Raw genomic sequence first — 6,120 nt, 5'->3', positions numbered from 1 at the left:
GTGTGTTCATGTTCATTATTTCAATCAAAATTTCTGCCACGTTCCATAGAAGGCTATGCAGGGAAATTCTTAGCAAGGGATAGGGCAGGGATCAGTCTACACCAACAGTGGACACCATGCTGACCCTATGGAAAAGTCCTTAGCCCCATCACACCTGGTGTCCCTACTTCTCCTCACTCATGATGAGCTCATCATGATAACCTTACTGAGGAGGAAAAATATCAGAAGTTTTGTCTTGGTTTGTTTGGGCTCCTATAACAGAATATCATAGACTGGGTGGTTTACAAACAGCAGACATTTATTTCATACTCTCTTGGAGCCTGGGTAGTCCAAGATCAAGGCTCCAGTGGCTGCAATGTTGAGTGGGGATTCCCTGTTTCCTTGATAGATCACTGTCTTCTCAGTGTGTCCTCACACTGTAGAGGGATGATCAAGCTCTCTGGGGTCCCTTTATAAAGGCCCTCCAATCATCTCTCAGAAACCCTGCCCCTAAATACCATGACTTAAGAGGATAAAGTTTCAACATATGAATTTGAGGGGACATGACGTTCAGTCTACAGAAGATTATATGATATCAAAACACTTCAGCTTTTGTAAAAAGAAATTAAATGAGCTGTACACTTTTGGGAAGCTTAGTTTGAAAAAGAAGATAGTAAAAAGGAAAGCAAAGAACAGATTCCACATAGATAGGAGCAATTCTGTATCTGTTTTGGGAAGGATAGGGTTGATACTCAATCAATATGTTCCATAGTCTGCTTCACTATTGAAATGTTTACGTTTTCCCATGATTTTACATCTGGGGATCATATCTGTCTGGGCAGGAAGAGGTACTGTGGTAATAGTACCTAGTTGGTTCCAGACTGAGAATGGGAAGAGACATTAAACACACTGTCACATGTTTTGCTGTTTTATTCTTCAAAGAAGAAGAAATTCCAGCATTTGAGCTGAGAGGATAAGGAAAAGAGAGTTTAAAAGTAAGAAAAATATCAGGAGGGAAGTGGGACAAAGTAAATAACTCCTGTGGTTACTGAAGTTAGAGGGCCTTCTACATGTCAGGAGGTAGTGCAGGAATTAATGTGGGTTAAAATTCTTCTGAAATTTTCAGCCAAACTCAGTCTGCAACATCTCTGTATTTGTTAGATGAATTGCAAATGTTGACTACAACTAATATTGTTCAAGTTTATCATGCTTTAGCACTTCTAGTTAAATAGCTATAATTCTCAACCAGTGCTTATTTACTGATACAGATATCATATCAAACCACTAGCATTTGATACCTCAAAGGAAACAAATTGCAGGTTACCTGTGGAGGTAACTGTCCCATTGCCTCCACCAGGTAAGCTAATCTTCAAGTTAAGCTGTTTATGGTTGTCTTAGAAATTGCTCATGCTTCAGAAATATTGCTTCTGTGTTTTTCCTGGTACTTATTTCCCATTTTTGAATATCATGGGTCTCAAAGGACATTCTCTTCTTTATTCATTCAGCAAATATTTTTTGACCTTCTCTTAGTTATCAGTCCCCAGAAAATGATGAGAAACAGGCAATGCTGGAAAGCTCATTATGGTTTGCTTTTGACTGATGGGAAAGATGGAATCATTGGGAGGATGTTCGTACCAGGCAAACCAAGTTTCAGAACTGGTTCCAGTCTTTAGTAGCTCTAATGTTTACCAGTCCTCAGGTAAATTTTCTCTGAATTTCAGCTTCTTCATTTGCAAGATGGGGAACATTTTTACCTGATAAATTTTGTATCATTACTAGAAGAATAAGCAACATATATAATGTCCTGGGAGGAAGAATGATTCATAGTTGTTTAGCATAAATGTTTATTTCCTTTCCTCCTGTCTTGTCAGAGTCCACATCTGGACATTAATGGGGTAATCAACTTTAAAGTTATTAATTTTGCTCATAGAGAGGTTCAAAGACTTGAAATCCTTTTTGTTCCTCCTCAAGATCTCAATTACCCTGTCATTTGAATAAATTTCCATGGACTGGAACTGGGGATTGACTGGCAAACATGCAGATGAGGAAGTAAAGAAAGTAAAGAAATACCAAAAGCCTGGGCATACTGAAAGACATGAGAGAGAGAGAGAGAGAGAAAGGGAATCTTCCAACTTTGTCTTTCTTCCTTGGTGTTATTCAATCATTGTAGGCTTACTGGAGTTCTCTGATAGGCATTTATTATTGATATTAGGGCTGTTCTTTTTACTTTGCAGTTCCCAGTGACACAGAACAGCTGAAAATCTGATCGCAACATGCCGTTTCAAGTTCACTTAAAGTCCTCTGTCTCCTAGGTCCCATAAATAAAGAATCAATGTTCGGAGAGTGATTTCAGAGCCTCCTCCATCTTCAGTGTTTGAGGATAGAAAAGCTGGACAGCGGGGTCTGCATCATGCTGAAGCTTTTGTCCTGAAAGATCACAAAGAGCTTCTCCTTGAATCGCAGACCTCCCTCAGCTCTGGCAGGGTATCAGGGCACAGAGTTTAATCACCATTCACTCTTCAATCTTAATCATCATACTGCTGTGGGGACAAAGACAAAGCTTTATAGAAGTAACAGCCTATTTCTTGTGACTTATGTTTGAGAAGATCCCATCTGTTAGAAATATAATAAATGTTTAAAACAATTTTACATTTACTTAGGTTTAGTCTGCATAATCCATGAAGCATCTCATTTGACTCCTTGTTATTTTCTAGCACATTTGGTATAGTGCTCTAAAAAACTTCTTCACTTCAGACAGAAAACTTTGAGATGGATTTGACATTGCTACTGATATTTCAACAATATCTTGCTTAAAATTCTTTATTGACTTGTGTCACCCAAGTCATTTGTAAAAACAGTATACAGATTAGAGGTTGAGAAGTCAACTAAATATGGAAGAACATAAACTAAGTGAGAGGAAAGATGTGAACTCCTGAATTGGTTTCCAATTGCTGGAATCACCTTGGGCAAGACCCTTGCCATCTCTGAATTTCATCTTCCTCACTGATAAGCGAGAGATGTACTAGTGACTGATTAGACACATCCAGAGCAATGACTCCATACCTGTTTTCTTTTCCACTAAACCAGTGGTTCTCAAATGTTTTGGTCTCAGGGACATTTATACTTAAAAAAAAAAAAAATTTGGTGACTCAAAAACTTTTGTTTATATGAATCATATCTAATAATGCTGACTGTACTGGAAATTAAACCTGAAAAATTTTAGAAGTATTTATTAATTTGTTTAAATCAATGATCTGCTCTTTATGTGTTAAAGTATCCAAAAACATATTGTATTTTTTATGCAAAGTTAATAGAGTTTCCAAAACAAAAGAGAAACTTTTTTATATGTCTTAAAACACATGGATCTTTGTTCCTATTTCAGATTCAGTCTGTTGTTCTCATGAAAGTGCACAAAGAAAATTGACCTCACGATGAATTGTAGTTGGAGAAGCCAGGGATATTTTTAATAGCCTAAACAGATATTGTGGTTCTTTTTTCTTGGATATCAAAACCAACTAGCAGTATTTTCTTAAAAGTTATTTGTGATATGGAATCTGACCAATTTGTTTTTTACATTGAAAAGTTTATTGATATTTGTCACTTTTATTGAATTTTTTAACCCATAATTCTTTAGCATCATGCATTAGCCATTTGAAAAATACTGTTTTATTGACTAATTTACATCTTCTGTTTTAATTATAAAACATCAAAAATATATTTGTTAATATCAACATCAATCTTATCAGAAAAGTCTTTAAGTATTAGCAAAATGTTAAGGTCACATGACAATAACACATTTCCCAATTTCAAACTTTGGTTTGGAACTTCCGATTTTATCATTGGCAGCAGCTACTACCAATCATTTCCCTTAAAGTGAGAGTCTCCCTTGGTTTGTTCTAGACTGTATTTGTCAAATATCGAAGTGTGAATTACCACAGTTGTTCTGTCAGTTGTTCTTTCAAGCAAATATTAAAAAGCAGCTCATCAACTGACAACTTAATTGCACAACCATTGTTGATTATTAATAGAAGTGCTTTATATACTGTTTCATCAAAAATTATCTTTTGATGAACATATCTACAGAAACATTGTAAGAAAGAATATGAGTGAGGTAAATGTTTTGTAATTTGCATGTCTGAAGGTATCTTTATTCTATCTTCCTACTTGATGGCTAGTTTGGCTAGTTACAGAATTGTATGTTAGAAGTATTTTTCTTTAAATATGTTGTCTCACTCAAATATGTTGCCAACTTCCAGAATTATTGCTCAGAAACTCATGGCTCGTATGATCTCTTATTTTTCATACTATCTTAGCTTCCTATCTCTGTGACAAAATACCCAAGAAAATCAAATTAAAAAAGGAAATATTTATTTTGGCTCATGGTTTCGGAGATTTCTCTCCAAGTCACTTGGCCCTATTGTCCCTGGATCTTTAGAGAATCGTGCATCATGGTGGGAGGCACATAGCAGAAGTAACTGCTCACCCTCTGAGGTTTGGGAAGTAAAGATAGAGAAAAGAAGATTCCAGGGTCCCAAGATTCCTTTCAAAGACATGCTCCCAGTGACCTAGCTTTTTTTTGACTACCACCTTGTAAAGTGTTCACCACCTCCCAGTAGCACTACAGGCTGGCAACCAACCCATCAACACATTGGACTTTGGAAGATATACCATAGTAACAACACTTTAATTTTTTTCTCCAAGAAAACTTTTGATATCTTTGTCTCCAATAGTTTAAAATTTCAGTGATGTGCCTCATTAATGTTCTATTTTTATTTTTGTGTTAATTATTAAGTAAGAGCATTGTTAATTCAAAAAATCTGGCTTTTCTTTCCTAGAAAATATCAGGAATTACTTGGTCAATCATTTCTTTCTTCCTGTTTTCTCTTCTCTTTAAGAGTTAGCATCTAAATACAGGAAAGGACTACTGCAAAGAAGTCCTCTCGTTTCTTTCTGTCTTTTTATTTTATTCAATCCTAGGATTGAACCCAGGGGAACTTAACCACTGAGCCACATTCCCAGGCATTTTTAATTTTTTTTTTTTATTTTGAGACATTGTCTTGCTAAGTTATTTAGGGTGTCATTGCTAAATTGCTGAGTCTGGCTTTGAACTTCTAATTCTCCTGCCTCAGTCTCCCAAACCACTGGAATTACAGGCATGAGCCACCACACCTGGCTGTCTCTTTGAAGATACTCTTTTATATATTTCCTCAACTTTCCTCAACATTGATTTAAAAAAATCTGATATAATGTGTTTATTATTAGAACTTTCTTTTCTTTGAATATTTTTTTATTTTTCAAATAATAGTCACTTTTCACACATCTTCTTGATACTCTTAAAGAGTTTCTTTAAAATTTTTTTCTACCTTCATTGTTCTTGGTTCTTTCAAGTTACTTGCTTTTCTTTTTTATCAGTCTCTTCTTACAGGCACAGAATTTCCTCAAATGTCTAATTCCTAAGTTTCTGCTCATGATGTGAATAAGAGCTCAAAATATGATTGAAACTTCTGAGAACATGAGCAGGGCTTGTCTACAGGATTTGATCAGAGTGGGTTCTTAGGGTCCCTTCACATCCATGTCTTTGGACTTTTTCTTTGAGCAGACTTTTCTGATTTCTTGCTTGGAAAATATAGGTCTGCTACCGGGTTCTGTAAATAAAGCAAATAGGAAATGGAGGAACGGTCAGCATTTTCCGCATGCATCTGGGTACGTCATTCCTTGTTTTTAGAAGAGTGTCTGGGTTCTCAGATGAGCCTGGTGTTCCCTAGTGTTTTCTCTGTTCTGTTTGCTCCAGAGTTGAACTTTTCAGAGACACTTAGACACAGTGTGGCTAAGGGCCCTAGGGTTTTCTCAAACCACTTTAAACCAATTATCATTTTGCTCTTCTTATAAACTACTCTTCACTCATAGTTCCAAAGGTATCTGGCACTTTAAGACTTTCTGGACCTCTTTATGATTCTACTTTGCAAATATGGTTGTTTCCCAGTTTCTCATGATACCAGCCTAAGCATCCACTATTTTCGTTTGCTAAATTATTTCACACTTATTGTTCAATCATTCAACAGTTGGCTGCTGTTGAATCTTTTTAAAAATTTCACTAATGGGGATGGAACTCAGGGTCTTGCCCCTGCTAGGCCTGTGCTC

The sequence above is a fragment of the Sciurus carolinensis genome, chromosome 3 (genome assembly GCF_902686445.1).
Source record: "Sciurus carolinensis chromosome 3, mSciCar1.2, whole genome shotgun sequence".
Classification (NCBI taxonomy): Eukaryota; Metazoa; Chordata; class Mammalia; order Rodentia; family Sciuridae; genus Sciurus; species Sciurus carolinensis.
The sequence above is the reverse complement of the archived record's forward strand: the minus strand, read 5'-3'. Positions refer to the sequence as shown.